The sequence below is a fragment of the Sciurus vulgaris genome (assembly GCF_902686455.1).
Source record: "Sciurus vulgaris genome assembly, chromosome: 1".
Classification (NCBI taxonomy): Eukaryota; Metazoa; Chordata; class Mammalia; order Rodentia; family Sciuridae; genus Sciurus; species Sciurus vulgaris.
The window spans coordinates 116,649,834-116,664,611 of NC_136461.1; the positions used below are offsets into that span (position 1 = coordinate 116,649,834).

Consider the following 14,778-nt stretch of genomic DNA (forward strand, 5'->3'; position numbering starts at 1 on the left):
TCTTCGTTTTCTTTTTCTCATGACTACACAATCACACTTTCAGTCACCTCTCCCCACAAACTGTTCAGGGTCACCTTCATTGTTGTTAAGTACGATTATCAATTCTCAGTCGTCTCATCTCACCTGACCACTCAACAAAATTTGGCAGAGCAAAACAGTCCGTCCCTGTCTTCACAAGACTTCTAGAATACCTATCTTAATTCTCCACTCTCACAGATTGGTCAGCCTCTCCTTTGTTGGTTCTTTTCTTCATGACTGGTAAGTATGAGTGTCCTAGGGCATCTTCCTTATTCTATCTACACTTACTTCCTAAATGACCTGATCCAGTCTTTTGGTTTTAAATTACATCTAACATCGATGATTCACAAATATCCATCTCCAGATAAAGACAAGCAGAGACCTCTTCCAGAGGTCTTACATACTCTTATACTAAATGCCTACTTGACACACTGGTTGGATGTGTAATAAATAGGCACTTCAAGCCTGACATGTTTAATTTATATTCATCTTAGCTCATCAACAGAAATCTATTCTTCTCATGTGTTTCCTCATCTCAACAAACAACAACCTGAACCAGAAATTTTAAAAAATTTCTAATCAGGAATTGATTCCTTTCTGTCCCTCATAATTTGCATGCCCATTCGGTCAGCAAACTGTGTCAGATCTACCTTCAAAATATATGTAGAATGTAACTAACTTCTCACTATTTTGGCAGGCATCAGATAAAAATGATCATGTTATCTGACCTGGAATTCTGCAACAGTGTTCTAATTCATTCCTGGCTTCAGTTCTCATATCTCTTACAGTATTCTCAAGTCAGCAGCAAAATGGTCCTAAGTCAACTGTGTCACTCCTCTGATCAAAACCATAATGGCTTTCTATCTCACTCAAGAGAAGCCACATTTCTTATAAGGGTGTACAGAAAGTATTTAATATACCCTATATACCCTACAATCTACCCTCTACCTCACTTCCATGTTCTACCAGTCTCCCTACTCAGTTCCAAGGAGGGGGTACCAAGGTCTTCCTTCAGTTTCCCAAAAAAGAACAAAAAATAGGTCTTACAATTCAGGGCCTTTTCACTTATTATTCTGCCTAACTAGACACCCTTACCTCAGACAATTGTATGGCCTTTTTCACTTGATGTCTTCACCTAAATGTAAACTTACAGAAAAGGCATTCCTTAACAACCCTATATAAGATAGAAAAATCCCCATTCTCATCATCCTCATCTCACATTCTTTATGCGATTTTATTTATTTCAATGCTCTACTCACCATCAAGTACACAATACATTTATTTGTTTATTGTCTCTATTTCCTAACACCTACAACAGTACATGTCACAATAAGTAGGTTTTCAAAAATATTTACTGAATTAATTTCACATCTTATGTGAGTTTTACTTTACTGGCTCTAATCTGTCCTTTTTCTATTTTACTTTTCCCTTTCTTGGTTCCTAATTTCTAATGACCATCCTGGGTTTCACGTTACAAATGGCAAACTGATGTACCTGCCATGGATCTTTTTGGTTAGTTGTTAAAACAATTTATTTGTGAAATAAAAGCAAACACTTTACACAAAAGCAATTACCTTTACATTCATTACTCTCAAACACAAACTTTCTTAAATTTCCCTATAATTTTTTGTTTTTATGTCATGAAAGAATTCCAGGAGCCTTAATATTTATAAATAGAAATCAGAATTTTGGCATTTGGCCAAAGAAAGGAAATCATTTTTGACCTGTACTTATTCACTGTCAAAACATTAAAGAGAAGGGCCTGGCACACACCTGTAATTGCAGCTAAGACAGGAGGCTAAGACAGGAGGATGGTGAGTCCAAAGCAAACCTCAGCAAAAGTGAGGCACTAAGTAACTCAGGGAGACCCTGTCTCTAAATAAAATACAAAAATAGTGGTTTAGCGATCCAGTGCCCCTGAGTTCAACCTCTGGTTAACACCCTCCCCGCCCCCCACCAAAAAGAGAAGGGTCAGGGAGAAGCAGGATTCTCTTCACTTTAAAAATGAAAAAAAGTAAATCCGAGTGACATATATAAAACATCAGGATATCAATAAACAGAAAAGAGATTGATTTTAAAACACTGATAATCCCTCTAGAAATGTATATAAAAAGAGAAATATTATATTTCCTAAGAAAATCAAGGATGAAAACAGAAGGTATGCCTATGGGCATATTTTGTGTGTCCATTTAGGCAGTGGAAATAGGAAATAAAAACTGTCAAACTCCACATACCAAATGAAAGTGTTTCTAATAAAGATATACTCAAATTCTGAACATACTTCATAACAAAGAGTACTTTTTACCTACTGAATGTACACTTTAAAAAACAGCCCCTATAGCAGCTGTCAGAATGCAGTTTTTGGAACTTTCAAAGCAAGTATTTGTGAATGACATTCTTTCAGCTTTTGGAAAGATTTATCTATACAATCTAGGTGTTCCATTCAGGTCAAGGCTGTCATGTTGTTATACAACTTATTCTGGTCCTTAATACAATATATTTAATTGAAAATCGAGTTCCAAAAAGGAATAAAGAACTCAGACCACTACAATTTCTCTACTCAAAGAGGTAAATTCAAACTTTATTTGACAAATGCCACTTTGAGATTTATGTTTTTAAATCTCTGGAACAATCCAGAATGGTCTACCGTACAAATGCAAAGAAAACAAACATCTTTATAGCACAAAGTTCTTTTGCACATATCATTACAGCAGTGAACAACTCTCTGGGAAAAATCATATTAATAGGACACATACATTATATCAACACAATGTATGATAACCTAACCATATGGTAGACACTCAAAATTTTAAAGAGTCAAAATTCACAGGGATTCATAATGTAATCACTGTACATTCTGCAATAACAGACTAAATCTGAGAAAGCAATACAAATGGACTTCAGCCATGAGCAGAGCTCAGCAGTAGACCGTGTGCTTATTAGTAGCACATGGATTCAATTCACAGCACCCAAAGCGAGTGTGTGTGTGTGTGTGTGTGTGTACTTTGAACAGGAATTGATCAAAAATTGTTTATCATATCCATACCCTATTCCCTCTATATAGTGAAGACTTCTAGTCACCCTAAATACTTGCCATACTAATCCCACATCCAAATAATAAACAATAGATCTGGTAAAATTAACGAATACACAAGGGCTCTGAGGCTAAGGGTATAACTAAGTAGTAGAGTACTTGCCCAGCAAGCATGAGACCCTAAATTCAATTCCCAGTAAGACCAAAAAACAAAATTTTAAAAAAAGATGTTCTAGTCTAAGATACAGAACCCCCATCATAAGAATATAGTCACACTTTATGATTATACACTATTTAAAAAGACAATATAAAAATCAACTGTAAATTTTAACAAGTCCTACTAATGAATCCTCAGTTTAACATTAGTAACTTAAAAGTAATAAAAAAAATTACTAGTATTTTCTGAGTTTTAATATGTGTAAAGCTCTAAGCTTAATGTTTTATATATTTCATTTTCACCTCACAATCACCAAGAGGTAGTTACTCTCTTTTTACACATGTAAAAAAAGCTTGATGAGCAATAAAAGCTGAACCAGGTCAGCCTTGTTCCTCTTAACTACTACGTTATTTTTCCTTCCGAAACTAATTTTTAGTTCTGATCATCTTATTCTCAATTACATCTGGCATACTTACTACATTTGAAATTCTCCTTTGGCTTCTATGATGACACACTCTAAACCAGATTTTCTACTACCTTTACAACCAATCCATCATTTCCTTTATGGATTCATCATTCTTAACCTATCCCTTCATTAATGCAACAAATATTTCCTGAAAGCCTCAAAATGTGCTCTTAGATGCAGTCATAGGCAATACAAATATGGTCCTTATGAACCTTAAATTTTAGAGGCCTTAAATTGTATAAATGCATAATTATAAACTGTAATAAATGCAAAATAAAACAGACTACTATAAATGCCAGTCCTAAAACAGGAGGGATGTTTATTTATTTTTTGTACTGCCATTATCAAGAGAACCTGGAGGGACAGGGAAGAGATCTTAGAAAAACATTTAACATTTAAGCTGAGACTCAAAGTCTCAGTAGAAAAGAACCAGGCAAACTGTCCGGTGAAAATGATACAGAAAAAGGGAATGGTATGTTTAAAAAGTCCCTAAGATTTAAAGATTAACAGAAGATAAACTGAAGAAGTAAAAACACCAAATGGAAATGAAAGATAAATGAGAATAGCTTGCAAAAAGGCTTGTTGAGATATTTAAGGATCTGGAATTTGAAAGACTCTGAGCAGGGGAACAGGGAGATACAATTTATATTTCAAGAAAACCTCTCTGGTTGCTGTAGAAAACTGATAGAAAGCAAGAGCTGATTCTGAAATACAACACTCTTACAATGTTAATCTTAAGATTAATATACTAAACAAAGAAAGGTAAAACTGGAAGAAGAAAAAGATGAATTTGAGAGATTAAGAGGTGTAACTAACAATTTATCATTAAGATGAGGGAAAAAATTTGTGAAGGCTTGAGCAAATGACCTGGTGGACAATTTAGAGACTCACTAAACAAACATTTACTGAATGCCATTTATGTACCAGACACTGGAATAAAGAGGTACAAAAAAAGAAAAAAACATCAAAATACCCGCCATTATGGGTTGATATCCTGGAAGTTCAGAGACAGAGAAGATCAAGAGTTCAGTAATAAGTATGCCAAACTTTAGGTATCTATGAAACATGTAAGTGAAAAGGTCAAGCAGATACTGCAAATACATGTACATGATATATTGCACATGCAGGGAGTTAGTGTGACAATATATAAATGAGCTGGCTGAGGTAGCTTATGCCTACAATCTCAGCAACTTCTAAAGCTGAGGCACGAGGACAGCAAGTTCAAGGCCAAAGTCAGCAACTTGGTGACTCAACTCACCAAGTTGGAGTCTCAACTCTAAGCAACTTAGTCAGCAATTCTCTCAAAATAATAAATAAAAAAGGCTGGGTAGGGGCTGGGGCTGAGAGCCAGAGGGCATGCCTAGCACGTGAGGCACTGGGTTCAAATCCTTAGCATCACATAAAAAAAATAAACAAAATAAAGTCATGCTGCATATCTACAACTATCAAAAAAAAAAAAGGGCTATGTATGTGACTTAATGGTAAAATGCCTCTGGGTTCAATAGCTAGTACCAAAAAAATGTTTTTTGCACATTCACACACTTGTGTGTATGTGTACATGTGTATGTGTGTGTCTCTGTGTGTGTGTATATATATATATAAATGTATACATATAAATGAAAAAGTTAATGGAGTTTTCTACTTTTTTTTAGTTTGGTAATTTATTAACTTATTTAAAATTTCTACATATACATCAAGGCATTATATAGTACACAATACAAATACAGTGTTATATGTTAATTAAAGTTTTCTTTAAATCCTGGAGAAATTTTTTTAATTTAAGTTGCCACATTATAGCTTATTTTTAGCTTAAAATAAGTAAAATCTAATTTTTCTCATTTGTGAGAAATTTTTTGCTTTGCTCTGTGATCTTTATTAATCATACATAATAGCAATAATTATTTATCAACATTAAAAATCAAATATAAATGAACTAATTTTTTTAAAAAGTGTATACCACATTAAGCATTTAAATTTACCCTGGGTTTCATGCTCTTTAAATTTCTTATAGATGTACTGGATGCAGTGGTACATGCCTCTAATCCCAGCTGCTCAGGAGGCTGAGGAAGGAGGATTATAAATTCAAGGCCAGCCTTGCAACTTAGCAAGACTCTGTCTCAAAAATAAAAAATTTTCTAAAGCATTTTTATACGCAAGCGATGAAACAGCTGAAAGGGAAATGAGGAAAACAACTCCATTTGCAATAGCTTCAAAAAAAATAAAATATTGGGAATAAATCTAACCAAAGGGGTAAAAGATCTCTACAATGAAAACTATGAAACACTGAAGAAAGAAACTGAGGAAGACCTTAGAAGATGGAAAGATCTCCCATATTCTTGGATAGGCAGAATTAATATTGTCAAAATGGCCATACTACCAAAAGTGCTATACAGATTCAATGCAATTCCAATTAAAATCCCAATGATGTACCTCACAGAAATAGAGCAAGCAATCATGAAATTCATCTGGAAGAATAAGAAACCCAGAATAGCTAAAGCAATTCCTAGCAGGAAGAATGAAGCAGAGGGTATCGCAATATCAGAACTTCAACTATACTACAAAGCAATAGTAAAAAAACTGCATGGTATTGGCACCAAAATAGACAGGTAGATCAATGGTACAGAATAGAGGACATGGACACAAACCCAAATAAATACAATTTTCTCATACTAGACAAAGGTGCCAAAAATATGCAATGGAGAAAGATAGCCTCCTCAACAAATGGTACTGGGAAAACTGGAAGTCCATATGCAACAGAATGAAACTAAACCCCTATCTCTCACCCTGCACAAAAATCAACCCACAATAGATCAAGGACCTCGACATCAGACCAGAGTCCCTGCATCTTATAGAAGAAAAAGTAGGTCCAAATCTTCACCTTGTTGGCTTAGGATCAGACTTCCTTAACAGGACTCCCATAGCACAAGAAATAAAAGCTAGAATCAACCACTGGGATAGATTCAAACTAAATAGCTTTCTCTCAGCAAAGGAAACTATCAGCAATGCAAAGAGAGAGCCTACAGAGTGGGAGAATATCTTTGCCACTCATACTTCAGATAGAGCACTAATTTCCAGAACATACAAAGAACTCAAAAAACTCTACACCAACAATAAAAATAACTCAATCAACAAATGGGCTAAGGATATGAACAGACGCTTCACAGAAGATGATCTACAAACAATTAACAAACATGAAAAAATGTTCACCATCTTTAGTAATAAGAGAAATGCAAATTAAAACTGCACTAAGATTCCATCTCACCCCAATTAGAATGGCGATTATCAAGAATACAAGCAACAATAGGGTTGAAGAGGATGTGGGGAGAAAGGTACACTCATACATTGCTGGTGGGGCTGCAAATTAGTGCAGCCACTCTGGAAAGCAGTATGGAGATTCCTTAGAAAACTTGGAATGGACCCACTATTTGACCCAGCTATCCCACTCCTTGGCCTATACCCAAAGGACTTAAAATCAGCATACTGCAGAGATACAGCCACATCAATGTTCACAGCTGCTCAATTCACAATAGCCAGATTGTGGAACCAACCTAGATGTTCTTCAATTGATGAATGGATAAAGAAACTGTGATATGGAATATTACTCAGCTATAAAGAATAATAAAATTATGGCATTTGCAGGCAAATGGATGAATTTGGAGAATATCATGCTAAGTGAGATAAGCCAATCTCAAAAATCCAAAAGTTGAATGATCTCACTGATAAGCGGATGATGACACATAATGGGAGTTGGGAGGGGGAGGAAGGAGGGACTGTATAGAGGGAAAAGAGGGGTGGGGGAGAGGAAAAAATAACAGAAGGAATCAAACATCATTACCCTATGTAAATGTATGATTACGCAAATGGTATGCTGTTACTCCATGTACAAACAAACAACATGTATCCCATTCGTTTACAATAAAAATAAATAAATAAATAAATAAATAAATAAATAAATAAATAATAAAAAATTTTAAAAAGGCCTGGGATGTGGATCAGTGCTAGTGTTCCTGGGTTTCATCCCAGTACTGGGGAAAATTTTTTTTTTTCTTATAGGTGACCATCCTATTTCTTACAATGTATCAAATGGGGAGGGAGATTTTAGTCAGGGAGAATAAAGTGCAAGGACTCTGAGGAAGTACTTTTGTAGTGTTTGAGAAACAGAAGGGAAGCATTTACCTCCCATTCCTGCAACTCAGTGAGTAGGGAGACTGGTAGGAGATGAAAAGGGAGGACAGGATCAATTACACAGGGCTTTGCAAATTTACAAGGCCTTTGTTTTTTCACTCTGAGGTGGAAAAATGACTGAAAGGTTTTGACTAGTGAAATGATCTGAAGCCTTAAAAAGAAAAAAAAAAAATCACCCTGGCCAGGCACAGTGGCACACTCCCATTATCCCAGCAATTCAGGAGGCTGAGGCAGGAGGATCACAAGTTGGAGAGGAGCCTCAGCAAGACCCTGTCTCAAAATAAAAACTAAAAAGGGCTGGGAATGTGGCTTAGTGGTAAAGCACCACTGGGTTCATTTTCCAGTACAAAAAAAAAAAAAAAAAAAAAATCACCCTGCCACCGAGCTGAGAAACATTTTGATCTAATAATTGTTTATCATCCTAAACTCTCTTCTCTCAAACTCTACACAATGCAGTCAATCAGCAAAAGCTATCAACTTTACCTTCAAAACATGCAATCACCATTTCCGACTACTTCAACAGCTACTACATATGAATTATTTTTCTTTGGCTAAGAAATTGTGTTTTTAATGCTTTCACATACTCAAACTTGTTTAATCAAAGAAAAGTTTAAAATTTGACAAATGACAATTATTGTATTTATCAAACATTATCAAACAAATCCAAAGAAGTCAAAACTCCCTGAAATACATCCTGTAGTATAAAAAGCTCAAAGCTTTTAGAAAAGTTCAAAGCTGGTAGATTTTAAGGGATAATTTCAGAGGAGTAAATTTCACAATAGTATTCTGAAAACCAAAAACTTGAGCATTATTCTCTCATTGAAATGAATTTAAAGAAATAAAAGAACAATATTTGGGTATCATGAAGTGTTTTTCAAATTTTTCAATTATTTATTTACCTTAGGCCTACTAGATACCATCACCTAATGTTATATATCACTCATTTCATTCTGACAATAATTGTGTGAGATTAAATAACCAAATTTTAAAGATGAGCAAACAAGCTTGGAAGAGTGATTTAGTGCCAAGATTGTAAAGCTAGTAAATGGAAGAACTTGGAGCTGGGAGTGTAGTTCAGAGGTAGAGCGTGTGCTTACTATGTGCAAGGCCCCTGGGTTCAACCCCTGCACAACAAAAATTAAAATAAAATGAACGCAAGGCTCCTACTGGATATTTATCTGCAAAAAAAAAAAAAAAAAAAAAAAGGAACTCAATTACTTCATATCATACACAAAAATGAACTCGAATATACCACAGACCTAAATCTAAGATTAAAACTATAAAACTCCAAGAAGAAAATGTAAGAGAAAAATCTTAATGTTGTTATGTTAGGCAAAGATTTCTTAAATATGATACCAAAAGCATGATTCATAAAAGAAAAATCTGATAAACTGTACTTTATCAAAATTATAAACTTTTGTCCTTCAAAAGGTACCAAGATTAAGAAGCCAAAATGATACATGTGAGGTGACAGGAATGTTTAATGCCTTGATTTTATCATTATACAATACATACAAATGATATATTAAAACACCACACTTTATGCCATAAATATGAACAATTATTTTGTCAATTAAGAATAAAAATAAAACTGGACGCTGGGGCTGTAGCTCAGTGGCAGAGCATCTGCCTAGCATGTGTGAGGCACTGGGTTCGATCCTTAGCACCACATAAAAATAAAAAAGGCATTCTGTTCCTCTACAACTATAAAAACAAAATAAAATAAAACTGAAAAGAAGATGAAGACAAGTCACAGACTACTACAGATTTCCATGATAATATACTTTCCTAATATATTTCTGGCCATCACTCCTCAGCCTTATTTGCTGGCCTGATTTGGTCTATCAGCCCCTCAAATGCTGAATCTCCTTGGGTTTGGTCTTTTCCTACTCTAAATTCTATCCTTGGGTAACATACTGTACTTGCATATAATAAATTATATTACACTATAAGACTTTTAAGATGCTGACAGTAAATATGGAATTTGTTCAATATCTTGACAAAGTCTATTCCTCATCCTCCAGTCTTTCCAATTTCAGTGTCACCAGATGCTCAAGTCAAAAAACTGGCATTTATCCTGACAGTCTAGTTCCCTTTTTCCCAACCTTTAACCTAACATCAAAACTTGTGAATACCACACAGATAATATGCAATCACACCCAGTTCTCTCTACTTCCACTATCAAACTTGTCCAAAAAACCAACAATTCTTGCCCAGAATATAGCAGGTTTCTAATTTCTTTCTATATTTGCCTTATTTTCCTCTAGACCAATCGGTAGCCAGAAAGTTATTAAAAAAAAAAAATCAGTCTATGACATTCCCAAACTTAAAACCTTTGGATATTTTCTTATTTACTGCCCTTCAGAAATAAAGGACCCCAATTCCAATTAGAGCTTATACCCTATGTTCTGCAGTATGGTACAGTGGTGTTAAGGACACATACTACATAGTCGGAATGTACAAGCTCAGATCTCAGTTCTTTTGGACAAGGTGCTCTTTAATTTTTGTCTTCGGTGTAAACAGAAATTGTTAGAGTTCAATGAACGAATACATGAAAAGTATTTAGAACAGTACTTTACACATCACTGGTTCTTACTTTTTGTTCTTGTTAACTGTCCCTACTTATATCTAGCTTTATCATTTTCCACTCTGCTATGAGCAGAGCAGGGGCAAACAATAACAAAAAATATAAACACTGATACATGTGTGATTTATGTTTTAAGTCCTTTCAGTTTCTAAATATATCTTCCCTTCACTAGACCACAGTTCTATCTGGATCTCTCCTCCACCCAATTCGTGAATGACTCTATTCATTCTTCCCATGTCAATGTAAAGGCCATTTCCTCAGAGAGACATTTCCTAACCTCCTAGACTACGACAGTTCTCTCCGTCAAGTGCTCATACCCAGACTGTGAATCTCCTAACATTCACTGTAATACTAAGCTGTATTTTCTACTAGACCAGTCATTCCATAAGAATAAGAATCCTGTTTGGTATACCCTATATTGCTATGCCCTTAGCAAAATACCTAGAATATAAAAGTCATTCAATAAATATCTGTTGATTGAAAAATAATTAATATAGTTTTAATCAGGCAAATAAATAATAACATAAAGTACTGATGTTTTTCTTCAAATATCATTCAGACATCTCTTACAGTACTGGGACTGAACCCAGAGCCTTGCACGAGCCAGATAAACACTCTACCACTAAACTACATCTCCAGATCTCTTCTTTTTGAGACAGCGTTTTGATTAAGTTGTCAAGGTTGGTCTCAAACTTGCCATCATTCCTGCCTCAGCTTCCAAGGAGCTGGGATCATAGGAGTGCAGCACCACACCAGGATTTCATGCTGCTTTTACTACTTAAAAAATAATCACTATAAATATTCAACCATGTAATTTGCTTTCCAAAGGTAAAAGGCTAAGCAGTGTCTTATCAATTTTAAGATGATTTATATTAGGGCTGGGAATATAGCTCAATGGCAGAGGACTTGCTTAGCAAGAGGAGGCCCTAGGTTTAATTCCCAGCACCATGCCCCTCCCCGCAAAAAAGGTGTTTTGAATTAAACCAACTAAATCATTAATGTTATATAAGTCACTGAGCTCACACAAAAAAATCTAGATTCCCTTTGAAAACACATCAAAAAAATCTGAACTATGTTAAGGCTAGGGATGAACTCTTAAAACATGCTAAATAAAAGAAGTCAGTTTCAAAAGACAATACAGTGTATAATTCCATTTATATGGAATGTTCAAAAAAGGCAAATCTATAGAGATAAAAAAGAGATTAGTGGTTACTCACTGCTAGGGTTGTGATGGAAAATAACTGTTACCAGGTAATGTGATGACGTGTTCTAAAATTATATAGCAGCAATGACTACATAACTATGAATACAGGGCTGGGGAAATGGCTGAGTTGGTAAAGTGCCTGCCTTGCAAGCATAGGGCCCTGGGTTCGATCCCCAGCAGTGCAAAAAAAAAAAAAAAAAAAAGGAAACTATGAATACACAAATAAAAACCACTGAATTGTACAGTTGTATACCATACGAATTATATTTCAAAGCCATTCAAAAAATTTCTGGCAGATCAAAATAAAGCATCTTATAAAAGGAATATCTTTACTACTTTGCATAAAAGCATATATAGAGTGGTAGTAGTCCTCTGAAAACCATTTCCAATTAATAGATTTTAATATGGCTAGTTTATTTGACATATAACACATCCACACAACTGGCTATCCATTTAACAAAAGCAAAGTTGGGCCCATACATTTATGTTATAAACAAAAGTAATTCTCTCATGGATTTAAAACTATATACAAAAGTAAAAGTACTTGAGGAATATTTGTTAACATTTCTATAATTATAGTGGAGACACCCTTTGTAAACAAATCAGGCAACTAAAATCAAAAGAAAACACTGACAAATTTTGCTATAGTAAAGTACTGTATTTCCGAATGGCAAGACACTATAAACAAAAATCAAAGAGAAAAAAACACAGAAAAGAAGAAAAGACAGTAAATATGAAAAAGGATTAACTCTAAGATACAAAGTTATTTTATATACTAATAAATAAGAAAAGATATACAAAATATATATACAGGCAATTTCAAGAGATAGAAATAATCAGCAAAAATATAAAAAGATGTACCACCTCACTAACAGTGAGGGAGACAAACTACTGCACTAAAGATGTAGTTCAGTGGTAAAGCGCCTGCCTAGCATTCAGGAAGCCCTCTCAGTACCAAAATAAATAAATAAAAATAAAAACATATTTTTCATTCATGAGTTCAGCTAAAATTTCAGACTAACAGCGATTAATCCTGGCAAGGTGTGTGTAAAAGGCAGTAACAGCCACCACCATTTTGGAAAGTAATAGTTATAGGACCTATTATACTTTTAAATTTTATATATTCTGACTCCAAAATAATCTGACTTTTGAGACTACCATAGAGGAAAAATATATATTTATATGTATATACATAAATACCTATGTCTCCTCTTTTTCACTTTTGTGGTGCTAGGGATCAAACCCAGAGCTTTCAGCATGCTAGGTAAGTTTTCTACCACTGAGCTACATCTCAGCCCCTATACCTATTTTCACGTTAAAAAAAAAAAAAAGCATAATCTCATATTTATAAAGAGCAGGAAAGACCCATATGTATTGCACTCACACAGGAAAAAAGTATGGATGATTACATAAATATTGGTTATTTGAAGGAGAAAGGTTTGAAAGATATATACATGTATATAAAATTTTCAATTATATTACAGAATTTACATTAGTTTATAATTAAAAATCCATAAAAACTATTTTTAAAAGATCTGAAGAAGAGAGAGCATACAGAGTGGGAGAATATCTTTGCTACTCATACTTCAGATACAGCGCTAATTTCCAGAATCTACAAAGAACTCAAAAAACTCTACACCAAGAATACAAATAATCCAATCAACAAATGGGCTAAGGAAATGAACAGACACTTCACAGAAGATGTACAAGCAATCAACAGATATATCAAAAAATGTTCATCATCTCTAGTAATAAGAGAAATGCAAATCAAAATTACCCTAAGATTCCATCTCACCCCAATTAGAATGGCGATTATCAAGAACACAAGCAACAATAGGTGTTGGCGAGGATGTGGGGAAAAAGGTACACTCATACATTGCTGGTGGGGTTGCAAATTAGTGCAGCCACTCTGGAAAGCAGTATGGAGATTCCTCAGAAAGCTTGAAATGGAACCACCATTTGACCCAGCTATCCCACTCCTCGGCCTATACCCAAAGAACTTAAAATCAGCATACTACAGAGATACAGCCACATCAATGTTCATAGCTGCTCAATTCAGCATAGCCAGATTGTGGAACCAACCGAGATGCCCTTCAGTTGATGAATGGATAAAGAAACTGTGGCATATATATACAATGGAATATTACTCTGCCATGAAGAATGATAAAATTATGGCATTTGCAGGCAAATGGATGAAATTGGAGGATATCATGCTAAGTGAGATAAGCCAATCTCAAAAAACTAAAGGACGAATGATCTCGCTGATAAGCGGATGAGGACATATAATGGGGGGTAGGAGGGGTTAGGGTTAGAGATAAGGAAGGTGGTAAGAATGGAGGAAGGAAGGACTGTATAGAGGGAAAAGAGGGGTGGGAGGGGTGGGAGGGGTGGGGGGTAAGGGAAAAAAATAACAATGAATCAAACAACATCGCCCTATGTAAATTTATGATTTTTAATTAAAAAAATCTGAAATATATGTACCTATCATATATGCACCTTTCAAAATTTTATTTTGTTTATATCTATGTGAAATTGGGAAATATAACTCAATTACTTCTGAATAAACTTTTTAACATCATTCTATTAAGAAAAAAATAACAATGTTACGCAGTGTCATTTATTATCCCAGCAAGTCAGGAGGCTGAGGCAGGGGGATCACAAGTTCAAGCCAGCCTCAGCAACTTATCTAGACCCTGTCTCAAAATTTAAAAATGAAAAGGGTTGGGGAATGTAACTATGTACTGCATCTGTGTTTTCCATTCCCACCAACACAAAAAAGAGAAAAAAAGGACAAGTTGAATTTTATAAAAAATAAGACATCATCAAATGATTCCATGAATTTGCACTTTTTTTTTTTTTTTTTTTTTTTTTGGTGCTGGGGATCCAACCCAGGGCCTTGTGCTTGAGAGGCGAGCACTCTACCAACTGAACTATCTCCCCAGGCCAACTCCATGAATTTTATAAAAAAAAAAAGACATCCAAAAGCTCCATCAAGGAGCTGGGGCTTGCCTACCACATGTGAGGCAGTGGGTTCAATCCTCAGCACCAAATAAAAATAAATAAAATAAAGGTATTTTTAAAAAGGCTCCACCAAGAATGAAAAGGCAAGTCACACATTGGATGGTGA

At 34.8% G+C, this 14,778-nt stretch overlaps 1 long non-coding RNA gene across 9 annotated transcripts in view; it reads right to left on the reverse strand.

The window, feature by feature from the left end:
- The window catches only part of LOC306640661, an 84,692-nt gene that overhangs the window by 57,981 nt on the left and 11,933 nt on the right, over positions 1-14,778 (reverse strand). The window lies entirely within an intron of this gene.